This window comes from Lolium rigidum, chromosome 6 (assembly GCF_022539505.1).
Source record: "Lolium rigidum isolate FL_2022 chromosome 6, APGP_CSIRO_Lrig_0.1, whole genome shotgun sequence".
NCBI lineage: Eukaryota > Viridiplantae > Streptophyta > Magnoliopsida > Poales > Poaceae > Lolium > Lolium rigidum.
In genome coordinates this window covers 302,297,448-302,318,454 of record NC_061513.1, presented here as the reverse complement: position 1 = coordinate 302,318,454, position 21,007 = coordinate 302,297,448, and the positions used below count along the sequence as shown (strand labels likewise).

Below are 21,007 nucleotides of genomic sequence, written 5' to 3'. Positions count from 1 at the left end.
TATTTTACCTCGTAAAAATTAATCACATGATTCATATCTGATTTTGGTTCAAGAAAAAAATAAAATTGTACTGTTTGTTGAATTGGCTTCAGATATCACATCATAGTCACACACACTATTCCATTTAGTGGTTACAGATAATTAACCGACCGTAATAATTTCAAAATCTTATATGTCAAATATGATAGCACTACTAATGGCTATATTGTAGTTGCATTTGGAAATCCGCCAAGTAATTAGCATTGCAAAACTTCAACCCTTTCTTCGGTTATCTGTCTACAACATTGTGTTGCTAACCTCAACTATTCTCTGCAATTTACTTTATTGTAACCACACTTTGACTTCTTGATTCACAACATAATCTTGATGAGGTCGAGGAAGGTTCCTAATTTGCGATGGTTATGCAGATATATCTTTAACTTTTCACCAAAAAGGAGTTATGTAACTGTGATCCTGAAAATCACAACAATGTTAGAGAAGAGCACATATCAAGAACTTTATATGATTACCATGACCGATGTTCACGGCAATACTTCAAAAATATTTCTTCTGTATGAACACCAACTTCATGGGAAAAATAGATTGGACAACCATTGTATAGACTCTTTGATCAGTTGAATCCCACTATACTCAGGTAAATACCAACCCTAGTACTCCCTCTAATCTATAATAACTCAAATACTAATCTTTTTCACCACTTCAACTGCAAACCTTGGAATTTCCCTTTATTTATCCGCTTCCTAGAAATTTGTAGCCGTAATTATCTGTTTTAAAGTGACATTTTTAATCCACCATTCTACTTTGATTTCCTACCAATTTCTACTGTGTGAAGCATGTGTTATGTAACAACACGACGCTGATGTTTTAAAGAGACATAAGATTTTGAGAAAAACAATAGGTTACTGCAAGATTAATAATGCGGAAATCTTACCTCAGTTAGTTCTTCTCCAGCTTTATAATCTCCATGCAGTGTTTGCTTTGGTTTATTGAATGACTTCCAATCCAAATACAGCTATAGCAGTCCAAATTATTGTTCATAATGTTCATGCCAGTGTTCCTCCATTGTAAATAAGAAAACAGTGCACGTCGCTGTTAAAAAAATGTGCATGGTAGACCTTTCTTTTTAAGTTATTCTTTTTAAGTTATTCTTTTTAAGGCAGAAGTAGGAGAACTTCACGCAGATAGTCTCATGCCATCCTGGCCAAAGTAAACTGAATATATACGTAACTTCACAATAATCTTTCTTAAGTGAAAAGAAAATGACACAACTGAGAAAACTCAAAAAAGGCGAAACATCAGATTCTTAACAGAAAGTACGAAGTAATAGAACTACTTGAACTGCATTATCTATGGCATAACATGACCATATACCAAATAAGCTCGGCAAGGCATAATTGTTGGACTCATCCCCTGAACCTACAAATACGAAATAATTAAATACCAAAAATCAACTTGAGTCAAGACGAAAAATCGTTTCCTAGGAATTTGCATGTCAAAACTGATTATGCCATTACGTACCTACCTATGGTTGGATGGCCTCCTCCCTTAGAGATTGGTTCTCGCTGTTCTGCTGTTTGAGAGGTATGAACTGCAACAGGCATGGACTCAGAAAGTTCATAATCTACGCAAAAAAATGCGACGGTGATCCTAGTATGATTATCCATATATGTCAGAACTTAATGTCTCAGCGTATTTTCAGCTTTGTGTACGTAGACTACAATTGTTATGTATAGAAAGATATTAATTTTGAAATACCTAACCTGGAACCATTTAAAGCACATATTGTGCCGTAATCAAATTTTGAGGCTCATATAAATGGGGAACATACTTCCTAATAAACAGAGAGTGGAGATTTTACCTGCAGTCAATTCAATAAGGGTTAGATAAAAAAAAATTAGATAAAATTTGAAATCTATAATCAGCCAACTTGTTCAAAATATGACCAAGAAGCTGTGAGATCTTCATGCAAACAAATACATGACAACCATCTGTCTGTCATATTTAGTCATCCCCAAAAAGAGGCATCACCATCGTTACAACAAAATAGCAAGAAATAAGATCCCAACCATGTCTAGTAGCATTGCATCTCGGTGAGTGCAGTATGCCGAGCTGATCAGAATATGGAGGTTGGGGTGGAAAAGAATTGCCATAATCTGAAGCACATAAACATGCCAGAGAAAAGCTAGCTATAGATTTCAGTTATAGATTGGGCTGGAAGAGAGTGGAGATGGGATCTAGCAGATCGGTGATGTTTCATCGGCCTTCGGACGTGCCGCTGGTCGCTGGACATCAGCTGCTCCATGCTGTAATGGCTGGCATGGTACTGACGCGAGAGGGCTGAGAGGAGTCTGTCTTAGTTCCTGAAAACAGCAACCCCATGTGAACACAGATTTTCGGCAAGGGTTTCGTGTTTCTCTGGGTCGATTCCGAAGTGCCCTGTCGAACAGAGCGCGGTGCCACCGTGAACCACCTGATCTAACAGCCCAGAAATAATCATCCAATGCCCCAAACATCCACGTCCAATGCAGGAAGTTGTCTCGCATCTGAGTTCTGAACAGAGTAATCAACTGTCCATGCCTAATGTATGTACACTTACATGGAGTGCTATGTTCATCCGGCCGCTCGCCGTTCATCTGGTGGCCTGTTGGACGTCATTTGGCTTTATCTATTGCTTACAAGATCCATTGTATACACGAAGGGAACCAAACTACTAATAAATCATCTCTTGGATAGTGCTTCTATTCTGGTTAGTTTTGTACTGGAAGTAGGAAAACTGAAAGCTACAAATACGTCCAAATTTCTGAGCATAACAGGACCAATGAAATCTTGTGACATGCAATGCAAAAGAAGTAATTGGTAATGCAAACAGTGAAATAAATATGTGCAAATTGGTTCCATCATATTGCATCAACAGTGAACTATCGAGAACAGAGCTCTCTACCTCCTGGAACACGACTGCCATCCGTTGGATGCCGCAGAAAACTGGTCCAGATCACATGCAGGCATGATCCCGTCTTGCACAAATAACGATCCATCAAGAACAGCGCCTCCTCGATCTCGCCACAACCGCCAATAATATCTAAAAGGATGCATGGTATGGCCTCTTCAAGATCAAATCAGGACATGGATCACGCAGGGAAGAAAACATTACCTTGCTTACCAGAGATATTAGCGGAACTTGTTTCGGAGCCGATTAGGGAAACGCTATGGAAAATAGCTCGAAACGATATGGAAGATAGCTCCACAAATCTGACATGATAATGGTGCAAACTTTGTATGTTGCCGTTGTGGAGTCATAAAATCTAATGATGCACGTAGCTTTGGAGGTTAAAAGATACAGAGCAGAAGCTGAACTGGATCGTACTACTTTTTAAATTGATTCCAACACGTGGGTTCAACCTTGAAGTTGAGGACATCCTGAAAAAGTGACTCATCAAAACGGGAAGGGACTCTTAAGCGGGTACATACCTAGCAGCATCGCGCCCAGCGCATGGAGCTGAAGGAGAAATCCCTAGGATGCCGCGATGTGAGACTGCCGGCGATGAAAGGACGATGGCATGGAGAAGATGGTCAACAACTGCTGCAACTATGCGATCTAATCGGGAGAGAATATGGAGTCTACACGCATTAGGTTTAGGGTTTGAGATGTTTCGTACGTAATGGCATTGGTGGGTAAATTTCTTTTACTTTAATGGCCAATTTTTATCTAAAAAATGTATGGCTGTGGATTTTTACTCTATAAAATAAAGGGTTAGATGTTTCTGATTATTGTGGGATTTTCTAGTGATTTCTCTATTTTCTGGTGAGCCCGTAATTTACTTTTAATATATAATAGATATCAGTTATCAAAACAGTGCTAAAAATACAAAATCTACAGCAAGGTTGTTCTTTTCAGATCAACCATATGCATGGTATCCTTTTCATCAGCAAGAAAATTGTTGACGGGGACTGGCACTTATTACTCTCCCTCCCAAGTACTACATGCAGCAGCCCGAAGTTTTAACACATATTTATGTTAGCTAGTCAATGTGGTTCCACTAAGACCCCCAAAATTAATGTGTCATCTCCAACGGTGTTGTCCATGCGCAAGGCGGCATCGGTTGACGCGGGAAGTAGGTGTCCATTGCTACCGAGGAATGGGTCGGTGGGGAGGCCATGGCGGTACATGGGACAACCAGAGGCATCATACTCGTTGGTGGCTTCATGTGCATGCGAGGGGAGAGACCGAGCGTGAGACCTCCTTAGTTCCAAAAAATGATGGATATAGTACACACTATATTTCCGTATCTTCCGTAAATATGAATCATACACCGGCGTTTCTAAAGAGTCTTCTAAATTTTAGGGATAGAGAGGTCTTAAGGATTCTATTAGTGGTATTTTGTCTATTCTTGTAAATAAGGAGTATAATAGTTTTGAAAAGTCAAACATTATAAGCTTTGATTAATCTTGTATAAAAACTACCAAATAACTAGAATAATATGGGGCATGCTATGAAAATATATTTTAATGATGTATCCAGTGATATTGATTTAGCATTAGAGGTGTACATCTGTCTATAAATTTTTTTAAACTTATAATGTTTAACTTCTTACAAATATCACACCCCTTGAAAAATACTTTGTTCTAGGCAAAAGAGATGAAATCATTTTCTCTGGTTTGGAGATCATTCTGAACATTGATTTAGGTTGAACCTTACTGTCTCCGCAATGAGTAGATGGTTCCTCACAATATTTTAAGACATGAATTTGTGCACATCATCCTAATGTACAGCTCCACTGCTCAAATTCCAGAGTTGAATCCACCCCACGGTAGCTTCAATACAGATAATAGTTCTGTGTTTGAAAGAAAAAAGTGTCGCACGAGGCAAAACAAAAAAGTTACAGACCCATTTCATGGAGATATACACCTGCCATATGCCTCGCAAGAAGCTGCATGCTTTATGTCTCAGAGGAGGTAGCGTCCACTATATGCTGGGATACTTCTTTGCACCATGTTTGCAGGAAATTTTCTCTGTCAAATAAATCTTGAGCCACAACTTGCGGATGGTTTCTACTTTGGCCTAAGGTCCACGCCCAACGTCATACCCAGCTTGGCTAAGGCGCTTGCACCAGTGTTCAAAAGCGCCAGCTCCGGCACAATGACCGGGATGCAGTCTTTCGGCAGCCCATCATGTAGATTAGTGCTACTCACATCGATCACCGTGGTCTGAAAATAGTCTGGATCGTGGCGTTTCAATATCATTTTACATTTGAACTTTGATCCAGTAATGTGAGGATGGATGCCGCAAATTGATATGACAACGTCAAGGGACTTTAGTTTCACTTTGAGCAGGAACAGGTGCCCATCCTCGCCTCTAAGGACGGTTGTCCCCACCTTTAAGGGGATCGAAAGCGACATGTAGCCATATTTAACTTGTGGACACAACCAGTCATGCTTGCTTGAGAAATGGTCTAGGAGCATCACGGTTGATCCGCTGAAGCTGCAGCCGGTTTCAGGGCAGAAACATGGCGCATGTGGGCAGCTTTTCTCATGGTCTTCTTTTTGGTAGTTGGTTGTCTTCACAGTGCATCCATGGTTGACATTGGAGCAAGCAACTTTGATGGATTCAATGACACGTTCTGCCATGTAGCAGCGACTGACCCTAGGACAGGAGCAGAAGTGGCACTTCTTGGGGAGTTTCTCATGGCAAGACGAACATATGGTATGCCCCACAGTGCACTGAGGTACAAACATGAATTAGTAAATATGCGAATAACTTAAGGTTACGGAAATACAACCAAACTAATGAACATAGGAATCAGAAAGTATGCATAATATGGTGGCTGAGTACATGGTAGTATAACATTGATACAACTCAAGTTAACAATTAACACCGATTATTTTTTTAAAGGGTGAGGATAAGCATTTCTTGTATGTAAGTGAGCTCAGCAGCCATTCCTATTCGAATGATAAATTCATCACATGCAGTTATTACCTGATAAAATAACTATGTCAACATGGACATGTACTTTTGAGGATTTTTGAATCCTAAGACGGAATGTAGATTTCATCAACATGGTTTGGGTCAGCTTCAGATTACAGCAGTTACACTTTTGCTTAAGAAACTTCAGAGTCTTTCCATACAGGCTCGGGATCCAGGATTTTACCCATTATGATTACAAAATCATTATAACGCAAAAAAAATCATGGTCTAAAAAGCATTAGAATCTCCCCTTGACATGAATTTGTAGCATAACTTAACTGATCAACTATTACCGTATGTGATGTTGTTTTCGCACTCAATTCAGACCTAGTACTATCAAAAACGTTCTTATACAGTGACACACCAAGCCACCCTATTAATTGCAAGTTCTTATTATGTTATAGCCTAGCTCATCGAATATAGCAGACTTTTACTAATTTGCAGTTTCTCCATAATGATGATGCATAAGCTCTATGACTAACTGGTTTTGTATAAGGCATAGCAACATTCCCCAATTTAGTATCACTTTTCACAAAATAATATAACACGAGTCAGTGTACATTGAAGAGAAGAAAACTTTTTTTAAGACGATGCACATATTCAGCTATAATTTCCATCTGAATCCATTCTTCTTCATTAGGTTTACCAAAAATCAGTAAGAAGCTCATAATTTTAAGTTGCAACACTAAATGAGCTTAATGCTACAATTGCCCATCCCCATCGAAATTTTATTGACCATTTAGTGAAAGTTGGAGCGCGCTCTTCTTATTTGGGAACCCCATACAAGAATAGAAAGACATTACAACTCATATGGATGGGATCATGGAAGGCAACATATATTTGTGGAAAATAGACATGAACGTTAGGCAACATGGATGGGATCATGGATGGGATTGCACTAGTTTTCAACTAAACAATCTCGGGAAGGCCCTACATAGTTTGAATTTCGCAATATTTTGAGACTCCGAGATAATAATTATACAGATTCATTGACGTTGCTACTTGCTAGTCTCCAAGACATGAGAGTTGAATAAATCGGTTTCTTCCATGAGGAGCTTTGTAGGTTTCGAGTAATATCAGCACAGAACTAGGTACCTGGAAAACTGGAGGGCGCATGGGGTAGCAGCAGACGGGGCAGTCGAGGAGGTCGACGTCCATGGTGACGTCGGTGGTGGCGGCCGTGACCTTCATCCGCTTGACGGCGCCACCCTTCTTCTTCTGCTGTGATCCCATACCTTCAGGCGGCGGCAAGGAGCGGACCTTAGCGACAGCGAAGGCAGCGCAGCAGGTGACGGATTGGAGAGGTTTCTACGGATCGCAGGTCGGACAACCGGAATCGAGCCGTCTATTGCTTCTCTCTCGCTCTCTCTTCGGGGGAGCGATGGGTTTTGTAGATCTCGAAGGAGACAAAAATGGAAAGTTGGTGGGTCGGGCAACGGCTAGGATACTCATCGCCAGCCTGTGAATTAATTGTGGACACTAATTGTACACAGTAAATTTGGATACTCATCGCCACCCTGTGAAATCCAATAAAAGATGTGCAAAGTAAAATATTTTTCGGACATGTAACTAGTAGTACTATACTATGGCGTGCACGTACATTATCAGACACGCCTCATTCAGATACATCTCTAGCCGCGTCCTCCAAACCGTCCCCCAAAGCGATTTGGGACGCGCCGACAAAAAAATCTTTCCATCCGCGTCCTCCAAACCCGTTTTTTATCCGGCGTGGCCAGATACGGTGTCTGGCGCCCCGAGCCCATCCCCGCTACACAGGGGACGCTCCGGGCACGCCGGACACAACGAAAAACGAGGCGAAGCGACGCGGGGCCGACCCGTCAGCGGCACAGAAAAAAATTCGTCTCCCACTCCCGCCAAATCGCGCCCCTCCCGCCACATCACGCCTAGCCTGCCGCGCATTTCTGGCCTCCCAACACATTTCACCTTCTATCCCGCCGATTTATTTCCCCCTCCCGTCGTCATTACTCTGTTCCAGCCGCCGCCGCTACCCTCTCCCCATCCATGGCGCCGCCGACAGCCCCCAAAAAAAGGGCCAAGAAAGCGGCCAAGAAGCCGCCGGGCAATGAGACGTAAGGGGCGAAGGCGCCGTTCGCGAAGCCGCGGAAGGCGCCGGCTCCGAAGAAAAAGCCGGAAGGCTGGACCGATGATCAGTGGCATCAAGATTGTCTGCGCCGGAAGATCTCGACGGCGGAGCGGAAAGGACGGAGGGCGGCGCAGCAGGAGAAGAAGGCGCTGGCGACGCGCGCGCACCAGCACTTGATAGCCGGGTGTATCGCCGCCACCAACGCGAGCCCATGGAGTAAGACGGTGTCGTCGTACGTTTCGGGAGTGGTCTCTCCGTCGACATCCACCTTCTACAACGACGGCCCCTCCGCCACTCTCGGGTGCGTGACGCCTAACTTGTCGCCGCACTACCAGGATGCATTGTCGCATGGCGGCTTCAACCCCAACTCCGTCTTCTACTCACTGGCGTACGAGCAAGCGCCCCAGCGTGAGCCATGACCCGGTCCGGACGGCGCCCCGTTCAGTGGCCGCAGGGGGCCGCTCGAATTCGACGGCGCCGGTGCTGAGGAGGAGGAGGAGGAGGACGAGGAGGAGGAGGTGGTGGTGGTGGAGGGGGTGGAGGACGACGACAACGACGAGGACGAAGAGGGCGGCGAGGAAGAGGAGGAGGAGGGTGCCGGTGAGGATGATCTCGTGGAGGTTGACGCGGACGGCGTGAGGAAGAAGAAGAAGGCTTCAAGCACACGAGGCCCCAAGTGGACGCCTCTGGAGGATCAATGTCTGTGCGAGCGACTCCATCATCGACGCCAACCAAAAGTATGGGAAGTATTGGGCGAGGATCAAGGCCGAGTTCGATGAGCGCAAGCTGACCAACAGCGACTCCAACAAAGTGACAATGAAGAGGAGCCAAAAGGCAATGTCGACGCGATGGGCCATCATCTAGGCGTCGGTGGACATGTTCCATGGGTTCCATCACGAGATCGAGACCATAGGTGACAGCGGCATCGACGTCAGCCAAATGGTACGACTCTTTCTTAGATAATCTATAGCACCTACATTTTGTTTGACGAAATGATTGTGTTTCCTTTGGTTAGTTCGACAAGGCCATGGATATGTACCGGAAGTTGTCGGAAGGGCATAAGTCGTTCGCGCTGATGCATTGCTATAGCAAGCTCAAGAAGAACCACAAATGGCAGTTGACGCGCCTTTCCTTGTCGAAGGGGAAAGACGCCATTGATCTGGATGCGCCGATGGCAACATCATCAGGGCGTCCTATCGGCAACAAGGCTGCCAAGGCCGCCTTGGCCGACGCTGCGTCGTCCGAGAAGACGCAGGCGTCGATCATGAAATGCCTCGTCGAGGTCTCCTCGACCTTGCTCTCTGCTGTTGGCGTGGTAGTTGACACACGTCTGTTGGGAACCCCAAGAGGAAGGTGTGATGCGTACAGCAGCGACTTTTCCCTCAGTATGAAACCAAGGTTATCGAACCAGTAGGAGTCAAGGAACACGTGAAGGTTGTTGGTGGCGGAGTGTAGTGCGGTGCAACACCAGGGATTCCGGCGTCAACGTGGAACCTGCACAACACAATCAAAGTACTTTGCCCCAACCTAACAGTGAGGTTGTCAATCTCACCGGCTTGATGTAAACAAAAGATTAAATGTATAGTGTGGAAGATGATGTTTGTTTGCGAAGAACAGTAAAGAACAGAGTTTGCAGTAGATTGTATTTCAGATGTAAAGAATGGACCGGGGTCCACAGTTCACTAGTGGTGTCTCTCCGATAAGAAATAGCATGTTGGGTGAACAAATTACAGTTGGGCAATTGACAAATAGAGAAGGCATAACAATGCACATACATATATCACGATGACTACTATGAGATTTAATCAGGGCATTACGACAAAGTACATAGACCGCTATCCAGCATGCATCTATGCCTAAAAAGTCCACCTTCAGGTTAGCATCCGCACCCCTTCCAGTATTAAGTTGCAAACAACGGACAATTGCATTAAGTATGGTGCGTAATGTAATCAACACAAATATCCTTAGACAAAGCATTGATGTTCTATCCCTAGTGGCAACAAGCACATCCACAACCTTAGAACTCTCGTCACTGCCCTGCATTCAATGGAGGCATGAACCCACTATCGAGCATAAATACTCCCTCTTGGAGTTACAAGTATCAACTTGGCCAGAGCCTCTACTAGCAACGGAGAGCATGCAAGAACATAAACAACACATATATGATAGATTGATAATCAACTTGACATAGTATTCCGTATTCATCGGATCCCAACAAACTCAACATGTAGCATTACAGATAAACGATCTTGATCATGATAGGCAGCTCACAAGATCTAACATGATAGCACAATGAGGAGAAGACAACCATCTAGCTACTGCTATGGACCCATAGTCCAGGGGTGAACTACTCACACATCAATCCGGAGGCGATCATGGTGATGAAGAGTCCTCCGGGAGATGATTCCCCTCTCCGGCAGGGTGCCGGAGGCGATCTCCTGAATCCCCCGAGATGGGATTGGTGGCGGCGGCGTCTCTGGAAGGTTTTCCGTATCGTGGCTCTCGGTACTGGGGTTTTCGCGACGAAGGCTATAAGTAGGCGGAAGGGCAGAGTCGGAGGGCTGGCGAGGGGCCCACACCATAGGGCGGCGCGGGCCCCACCCAGGCCGCGCGGCCCTATGGTGGCGGCGCCTCGTCGCCCCACTTCGTAACCCTTTCGGTCTTCTGGAAGCTTCGTGGAAAAATAAGACCCTGGGCGTTGATTTCGTCCAATTCCGAGAATATTTCCTTTGTAGGATTTTTGAAACCAAAAATAGCTGAAAACAGCAACTGGCTCTTCGGCATCTCATCAATAGGTTAGTGCCGGAAAATGCATAATAATGACATAAAGTGTGTATAAAATATGTGAGTATCATCATAAAAGTAGCATGGAACATAAGAATTTATAGATATGTTTGAGACGTATCAAGCATCCCCAAGCTTAGTTCCGACTCGCCCTCGAGTAGGAAAACGATAACAAGGATAATTTCTGAAGTGACATGCTATCATAATCTTGATCAATACTATTGTAAAGCATATGAGATGAATGCAGTGATTCGAAGCAATGGTAAAGACAATGAGTAAACAACTGAATCATATAACAAAGACTTTTCATGAATAGTACTTTCAAGACAAGCATCAATAATACTTGCATAAGAGTTAACTCATAAATCAATAAATTCTTAGTAGAAACCTTTGAAGCAACACAAAGGAAGATATAAGTTTCAGCAGTTGCTTTCAACTTCAACATATTTATCTCATGGATATGTCTCATGGATAATTGTCAACACAAAGTAATATAACAAGTGCAATAGGTAAACATGTAAGAATCAATGCACACAGTTCACACAAGTGTTTGCTTCTAAGATAGAAAGAAGTAGGTAAACTGACTCAACAATAAAATAGAAGATAGGCCCTTCGCAGAGGGAAGCATGGATTACTATTTTTGTGCTAGAGCTTTTCATTTTGAAAACATAGAAACAATTTTGTCAACGGTAGTAATAAATCATATGTGTTATGTATAAGACATCTTATAAGTTGCAAGCCTCATGCATAGATTACCAATAGTGCTCGCACCTTGTCTTAATTAGCTTGGATTTACATGGATTATCATTGCATAACATATGTTTCAACCAGGTGTCACAAAGGGTACCTCTATGTTGCCTGTACAAAGGTCTAAGGAGAAAGATCGCATTTGATTTCTCGTTTTTGATTATTCTCAACTTAGACATCCATACCGGGACAACATAGACAACAGGTAATGGACTCCTCTTTAATGCATAAGCATTCAACAACAGATAATATTATCATAAGAGATTGAGGATTAATTGTCCAAACTGAAACTTCCACCATGATTCATGGCTTTAGTTAGCGGCCCAATGTTCTTCTCTAACAATATGCATACTCAAACCATTTGATCATGATAAATCACCCTTACTTCAGACAAGACGAACATGCATAGCAACTCACATGATATTCAACAAAGGTGTAATAGTTGGTGGCGTCCCTAGAAACATGGTTACCGCTCAACAAGCAACTTATAAGAAATAAGATACATAAGCTACATATTCTTCACCACAATAGTTTTTAAGGCTATTTTCCCATGAGCTATATATTGCAAAGACAAAGAATAGAATTTTAAAGGTAGCACTCAAGTAATTTACTTTGGAATGGCAGAGAGATACCATGTAGTAGGTAGGTATGGTGGACACAAATGGCATAGTTTTTGGCTCAAGGATTTGGATGCACGAGAAGTAATCCCTCTCAATACAAGGCTTAGGCTAGCAAGGTTGTTTGAAGCAAACTCAAGTATAAACCGGTTGACATAGGCATCCCCAATGGGCCTGCCGAAGATGGTACCCGGGGTTTACCGAAGGCCCACAACTCGAAGAATAAAGAGATTCGGAAGCCCAAGTTATTATAAAGGAAAGCTAGAGTTGTATTAGGAAGTATAACTTGTAATCTTGCGGGACGGGTTGGAAACCCTCTCGGACTCTGTAACTTGTGTATTACGAATCCCTCAGCTCCGCCTCCTATATAAGGGGGGGGGTCGAGGGACAAAGAGAGGATCGATTCATTGTTCACGCAACCCTAGTTTTCATAATCGTCGAGTACTTTTCGGCTGAAACCTTCGAGATCTACTTGCCCTATACATCCAACTAAACCCTAGTCTACAATACGTAGGCATTGACAAGTTAATACCTTGTCAATTGGCACCGTCTGTGGGGATTAGAGGCGTCAAGGATCTGATTTCGATGGCACGTTCAAGATCGTCGACTTCGTCGGTAGCAAGCAATGTCATGGACAGAGGTAAACAGATCGAAACTGGTCTCGTTGATTTTGTTCCTCACCCGCCCTACCGTTTGGATGCATATGCGTATCTGGAGGAGCCCATGGAGATGACGTTTGGAAGTTTCCACTTCCGTGTCGAGAAAGAAGCGTATCGTCTCGAAATTCCAATCTCGTCGGGATTATCAGCGGTCGATCCCGATTTTTCAAGTTCAGCATCATCAATCGAGTCAGGCGACGAAAAAACTTCATCGCCACGCTTCATCAACTCCAGGGCAAGTGAAAAACTCGCCAAGATCTTCAGTGACATGTCTTTCGAGTCATCTGCGGACTCCTATATAAGCGATGACTCGAGTGACATCGACAGCTTCAACTTCATCGACAAATCCATCACTGTTGGAAAGGTCTTCACCAATCTCTATGATGGTGTCACCAAACCCGACAAAATTCAGAATCCAAAATATCATCAGATCTACGCAATTGGAGAACCAAGCCGGTCAGAACCAGCGACGTCAGAGGCTTTCGACGATGCGGGAAATCCGTATGTCGATCCCGCAGATCTCACGCGAGGTTTGGGAACAAAATATACCGGACCAGGAACACGAGAGATGGTGCGATTTCCGCAGGCAGTGTGGGATCGAGTCGCAAGAGCTATTGATGGTACAGAACCAATGACCGTTACGACGACACCTGAGGAGTTACAAGCGTATCAATATAGGCTCGCACGTACCAGGAGGGAGCTCGAGAAACATAAAATCGAGTTGGACAGGAGGCAGGAAGCAGCCTCCGCATCAACCAGGCGAAGGGCAGAACTAAGCCGACATTCAGGAACTTCGGGAGATAGTCATAGAGAAGCTCGAAGGAGAGCAAGGTCTCGGCTGCAAAATATACCTGAAGCAGAGAGAGAAAATGTAATTCAAAACCTCGACATGTCTTTTATGTCAATCGACACGAGGGGGAATATTATTCCCAAAACACCGGAAGCGGGATATATGGCAATGCAAGCTTTCATCCTAGCGTCCAAGCCACCTCCCGGAGATCCGAGAGAAGCGTTGTATAACATGGCCATGGCGGGGTGTGGAGCCATGGGAGCAGCATTTGCAGCTACACCTCCCGGAGGATCAGCAAGGCAAAATAGTCCACGACCCACTGCAGTAGTACCAGGTCCTGAAAGAACAAGTGGAGCAAGAGACACAACAGCACAAGCACGGGTGGATAGAGCACGACAAAATAGAAGAGAAAATCGGCATTCCCTAGAGATAGATGACGAGGATATGTGTGGGTTACCGTGCTTTACAAGAAGGGTCCGGAAAACTCGAGTTCCTTCAGGGTTTAAGTTACCCGATAATTTCAAGAAATTCGATGGTCTGCAAGATCCCGAGGATTGGCTGGTCGATTACCTCGAGACGGTGAAATTAATAGGCGGAACAAGAGCAACAGCCATGCAGAGCATCCAAGTACACTTAAGTGGAGCCGCCAGATCTTGGATCAAGAAGCTTCCTCCAGGTTCCATCGATAGCTGGGACAGTTTTGAGGATGTGTTCGTCAAGAATTTCCGATCCACTTGTAAGAAACCTGCATCATTAGAAGAGTTGAGATCATGTCGACAAAAGCATGATGAGTCAATGAGGAAATATATCCAGAGGTGGAACATTATCAAAAACTCGGCAGAAAACATATCTGACGAGAGGGCAATAGATGCGTTCGTGGCAGGAATTCGACGAGGAGATTTCGTCGAGGACTTGGGGAGAACAAACCCAAGGACAGTATCAGCTTTAATGGAGATAGCAAATAGATGGGAAGACGGAGAAGATTCCGTTCAAAATAAACGACATAGGTCACCAGAGGAAGACCGCAGTCGAAACTTCCAAAATAGACGACGATTTTCTCGGTAGTTTTCGAGTTATGACGCGCCCGGCCAAATATCGGCTGGTTTCCGAGGAAATACTGGAGGAAATAGTCGAGATGATTATCAAAGAAGTAATGATCAGCGAGGCGACAACAGAGATGATTCTCGGAATAACAAGCAAAATAGTGGACCAAGGTTTCAAAGACCTTTTGTAACGCCCGAAGATATGATGAATGGGCCATGTCAGATGCATTTCTACCTCGACAGTAATGGGAAGAGATAGTCAGGACATCTGCAGAAGGATTGTCGCAATTTTCAAGCAATGTTGAGGGTCGCAGGGCTAGCCAATGCTCCAGCAACAAATAGAAACCCCCAAGGGCCCAGGAGTGAGATCCACCTGCCACCTCCTCCCGCAATTACGGACGAAAATCGGCACCACCTCAGAATCGCGGCAGCACCACACCCACCTCCATATGTTGATCCTAACTCCAACGGCGCGGTCTCGATGATTCAGATAGCTAGACCGTCTAATAGGGCTTAGAAAGTAATCTCGCGGCAAGTGTTCATGGCAGAGAAGATGCCTCCACCAACGATTGAGTACTTAAATTGGTCGGGACATGACATTGGCTTCACAATTGCGGATCACCCGCAGCAAGTTCCTCGACCAGGGCAGTCAGCACTTATCTTACCAGCGGTGATCGCAGGCTTCAACGTATCTCGAGTTTTCATAGATGGAGGCAGCAGTCTAAATCTTATGTATGCGGATACACTGAGGAAGATGAACATATCCCTGGCAAATCTAAAACCAACTGACACACGTTTCCATGGAATCACACCAGAGAAGCCGAGTTATCTGTTGGGAAGGATCAATCTCGACGTTCAGTTTGGGACCCGAGAAAACTACAGGATAGAAAGGCTGGAGTTTGAAGTTGTGGATTTCCCGTCGCAATATCACGCTCTGTTGGGACGACCAGCATATGCCAGGTTTATGGCGGTACCACATTACACGTATCTGTTATGGAGGCTACCTGGACCTAAGGGACCAATCACAGTCAAAGGCAGTTTCGCGTTAGCCGATAAATGCGACAAGGATTTTCATCGACTGTCAGAAACTTTCGGGATGCAAGCAGAATATATGGCGTCAAGGCTCACAACTGATTACGATGTGTTACCAGATGTAGGAAGACCTCTCAGGGAGCCAACATTCAACACTACGAAAGATTCCAAGGAGGTGCAGATTCACCCGACAGATCCAAAGAAAACGACGTCCATCGCAACAGACATGGACCTCGCATAGGAAAGCGCGCTCGTCGAGTTCCTCCGTGAGCACTGGAAAATCTTTGCATGGTGTCCAGCTGACATGCCAGGAGTACCCAGGGAACTTGCCGAGCACCACCTAAACTTGGATCCATTAGCAAGACCAATCAAACAACCTTTGCGGCGTTTTTCGGAACCAAACCGCAAAGCCATGCTGTCAGAAATAGATCGACTTAGAGAAGCTGGTTTCATCAAAGAGTTACATACAGAGGCCATGTGGGTAGCTAACCCAGTTCTGGTCCCGAAGAAAAACACGAAAGTCCTTCGCATGTGTGTCGACTTTACGTGTCTCAATAAACACTGTCCAAAGGATCACTTTCCCCTCCCAAGGATCGATCAAATCATCGACTCCACGGCAGGATGTGTGTCTTTCCTTCCTGGACGCATGTGTGTCTTTCCTTCCTGGACGCATACTCTGGTTATAACCAGATCAGATTGAAAGAAGATGATGAAGTCAAGACAGCATTTATAACACCCTACGGCGTGTTTTGCTACAAGACACACTAGTAGGAAAAGTCTCATCAGTGGCGCACCAAAAATGGATTCCGTGGCGCATGGGAGGTGCGCCACAGAAACGTCGCCACAAAAATAAGGTTTCTGTGGTGCACCTTCCCATGCGCCACAGAATTAAGGTTTTCTGTGGCGCACGTGTTCCTAGGTGCGCCACAGAAAAGCGTGCGCCACAGAATTGGTTTTCAGTGCGCCACAGAAATTGCTTGTATTATACACGATTTTGTGCTGCCTGCTATACACATGCAGTTTATACACAGCAATATACAGAGATACAGGTTATATACAGCAGCATTCAGATATAATATAAATATCATGTACATTGCACAGATATAACATAGACATCATCATCACATTACTTAGAGACCGATCGAGATACATATATAGTGGCAGTTAAGTGTCAAATGTTTTGCATACAACTCTTAATTCATACAAAATTCACAATTTCGAGATACAAAGTAGTCTTCATCCGGTTCCTCCTTTGCTCCCTCATCTCTACCCACCAGGCTCGCTTGCATCGGGGTCCTTCATCCAGTTCCTACTATGATGAAAATGGAAGAAAGTGAGACCAACAAGTCCGATGCACAAGAGAAATGGAATAAATGCCTCATACATTGTTGGTCAACACAAATGTTAACATTCAGGGACGGTGTAAGTGAGACCAAGTCCGATGCACAAGAGATTGATATTTGTGCTATCTTACCAGGCTCACTTACGCCGCCCCCGAGTGTACGGTGACCAAACATTTTAATCATCGGCATTTTGAAAATCTCAAAGCAAATGGAATGACAAAATGGAATAAGTGCCTCATACATTGTTGGTCAACACAAATACTATGGTCAGAAACCATAGTTGCAGTATACACCGCAGTATACTTTGCATAAGGGCCCCCTTTCCCCGGCCGCCGTTCCGTGAACGGGTGCTTGACGACACAACGACGCCGGATCCGCCTCTCCGGCGCGGAACCACGGCGGTCCCCTCGCCGTCCAGTGAACGAGTCCTTGATGCAAAGACCGTGCCGGCCTGCCTAGCATTATGCCGGGCCGTGTTGCCGTGCTTCAGGCCATGTGTCCCGCGCCCTGCACTGTTCGCCTTCTTGCCCGGTGAACCAATAGACTGATCGTTCGAATAAGGAAACCGATGACAGCCGGTCGCAAGATTAAATTGCGATCGGCCATCATCGGCTTCCTTATTCCAACGATTAGTCTATTCGTTCACCGGCAAAAAGGCGAAGAGTGCAGGGCGCTCGAGACACGGCCTCGAAGCACGGCAACAGGGTCGGCATGATGCTAGGGAGGCTGACACCGTCTTTGCATTAAGGACTCGTTCACGTATCGGACGGCGAGAGAAGAAAAGTGGTGATACACCGGAGAGGCAGGTCGGCGTTGTTGTCTCGTCAAAGACTCGTTCACGGAACGGCGGCCGGGGAAAGGGGGGCCCGTCTACAAAGTATATTGCGGCGTATAGGTGACCAAACATTCTAATCATCGGCACTAAAATGGAAGAAAGAGCCAAGTGGTATCTCAACTAGATATCATATGCCTCATACTTTGTTGGTCGAAAGAAATATTAACATTCCGGGATGGGGTCAGTGAGGCCAGGTAGAATGCACAAGAGATTGATATTTGTGCCATCACACCAGGCTCACTTGCTCCACCCATGGTGACATATGTCAAGATGCTCAAACACACATAGCATGCATGGAGCAGATGCTCCAAAGGGATTATTCATCACTTGGTATATAGACCAAGTGATGCTGGCAAAAGAGAGGCCAATCAAGAACCAAGAAATCCAAGTAAGTGATAGATATGCCTAAACAAGCAACAACACATAGCATATCCCAGCTAACCGGATGAGACAAGTCTTGGTAGCCAACCGAATCACCTAGCACCACCTAGCCTTTTAAAACCATCGAAACAGTCCTTTTTCTTCAAAGGATACCACAAGTGGCATTCATTTACATGATCCCCTACTCGTGGATATTTCTATTTTCATCAAAGCCAACAAGAAAAGGATACCACAAGTGGCATTCATTTACATGATTCCCTAATGTGAATATCTCTATTTTAGTATACCATCATAAGCATTCCATTTAAATCACACATTTTAGTATCTCGTTCTTATCCAAGTTTTTGCCTCAGCCTTTGCATCATTGGCTGAGCCAAGACATCAAGCATCCGGCCAGGGAGCATTCTTTCTTTTTAGGGAACTATATGAACTATATGCACATGATCCAGTAAGCATCCCCACTAATCAGAGCATTATAAGCATAGTAGCATACCATAAGCTCACAAGAATCCATCAAGTAAATCTTCACGAGGATACCACAATAGCATAGTAGCATACCATAAGCTCACAAGAATCCATCATTTTCTTCACAAGGATACCACAGTAGCATACCATAGTAGCATTTCATGCATTTAAATGAACCAGTAGCATCAAAACCAACCAAATGTCCAACTAGCAAGCAATACCAAGTGAGCAAGTCTTCATTACCTTGTACAGAGTTCGGACATGGATTTATTTCCAACAAAGGATGGAAATCAAATTAACATCATTGAATTAAATTGAATCATTACCATCACATGGTTCATCAATAACAAGTGGCAGTAAACCTCCACAAACAACAGGTACATATGATCCTGTAAGCCACACAGGCATAGCAAGTGATATAAGTTGACAATAACCAACACCAATATGTAGTAGCAGCATAGAAGTGTCACTGATATAGAACACTCCTATAAGCATCACTAGCAGCATAACAATATACTAACCACTAGCAATCCAGGCTCCAAATGGAACCTTTGGAGCAGAGATATATATAGAGCCAATATAGCATGTCACTCCAAATGAAACTATCCATCTGCAGGCAACAAAGTAATTTATTCCGATACTGCACATGAGCAGCATCACTGAATCAAAGAAACTAGCAGCAATGCATCCAGAGCAACAACATCAATGCATCCAGAGCAACAGCAATGCATCCAGAGCATCATCAGCACAACCTAGAAGCACGAGCATTTCGTCGAGCACTTTGTGCTCGCGCGGGAGAGGAAGAGGGAGGGGAGGGGAGAGAGTTCACCGACGACAGGGGTGGAGGAGGAGGTTGACGACGACGGCAGTGGTGGAGGAGGAGGAGGACGCGGCGGCTCCTCCACCTTCACGCGACGGCGGCCCCTCGCGCGCCCTCCTCGCCGTAGCGGCAGCTTGTGCTGCAGGTGGCGGGGATGGGAGGACCGTGGCAGCATGCGGCCCTCGCGGAGGAAGGCGACGGCGACGGCGATGGCGACGACCATGATGGCGCGTGGCGGATCGGAGGAGAGGGGAGAGGGGAGAGGGGAGAGGTGAACAGGCGGGGGAGGGCACAGGCGAGATGATATAAGTTACCTTAATTCTGTGGCGCACCCGAGCAAGTGCGCCACAGAATCAACTACTTCTGTGGCGCACCGAAGCACGTGCGCCACAGAAAGAGTTATTTCTGTGGCGCAGCATGCCATGTGCGCCACAGAAATACCTACACTAATAATTGGTGGTGGCAGGATGTGGGCCCCATACAATTTTTGTGGCGCAATGTTCAGCGGTGCGCCACAAAATTAAGCTATTTCTGTAGCGCACCTAGCATGGTGCGCCACAAAATAACATTATGTGGCGCATTTTCAGTGGTGCGCCACAGAACTAAGCTCAGCCTATAAGGGTTTTCCTACTAGTGACAATGCCTTTTGGTTTAAAAAACGCGGGAGCAACATATCAGCGGATGATGCAGAAGTGCTTGGCAACACAGATTGAGTAAAACGTACAAGTGTGCATTGACGATGTCATCATAACATCAAAAAAGGGGACAACATTGATCGAGGATTTAAAGGAAACTTTCGATAACCTTGACAAGTTTTGCCTCAAACTGAACCCGAGGAAGTGTTCTTTCGGCATCCCTGCAGGAGAACTTCTCGGGTTCCTAGTCTCAGCAAGAGGAATCGAGGCTAATCCAGAAAAAATTCAAGCTATCATAACAATGAGGAAGCCAACAAAGTTAAAAGAAATACAGCAATTAACTGGGCGAGTCGCAGCTTTAAGTAGATTCGTCGCCAGGCTGGGAGAAAAAGCGTTACCGTTTTATGCTTTGATTAAGCAAGGAGAGAAGTTTCAATGGAACGAAGAATCGGACAGAGCTTTCGAGGATCTCAAGCGCACAATTTCGACACCACCAATCTTGGTGGCGCCTAAAGAGAAGGAACCCCTCCTGTTATACATTGCAGCCACACCTCAGGTGGTCAGTACAGCACTTGTCGTTGAAAGAGAAGAGGAAGGAAAACTACATGGAGTGCATAGGCCTGTATATTTCATCAGTGAAGTTTTATCGCCTTCAAAACAGCGGTACCCGCAGTACCAGAAGCTAGCATATGGAGTGTTTACGACCGCAAGAAAATTGCGGCACTATTTTTCGGCTCATCCGATAATAGTAGTAAACGAGGCGCCTTTGTCCAATATACTAAACAATCCA

The 21,007-nt window shown here is 44.9% G+C and overlaps 1 pseudogene; it reads right to left on the bottom strand.

Moving 5' to 3' along the window:
- Positions 1 to 5,049: 5,049 nt before the first annotated feature.
- On the bottom strand, positions 5,050 to 7,195 carry LOC124664488 (annotated as a pseudogene).
- Between the last annotated feature and the right edge of the window lie 13,812 nt (positions 7,196 to 21,007).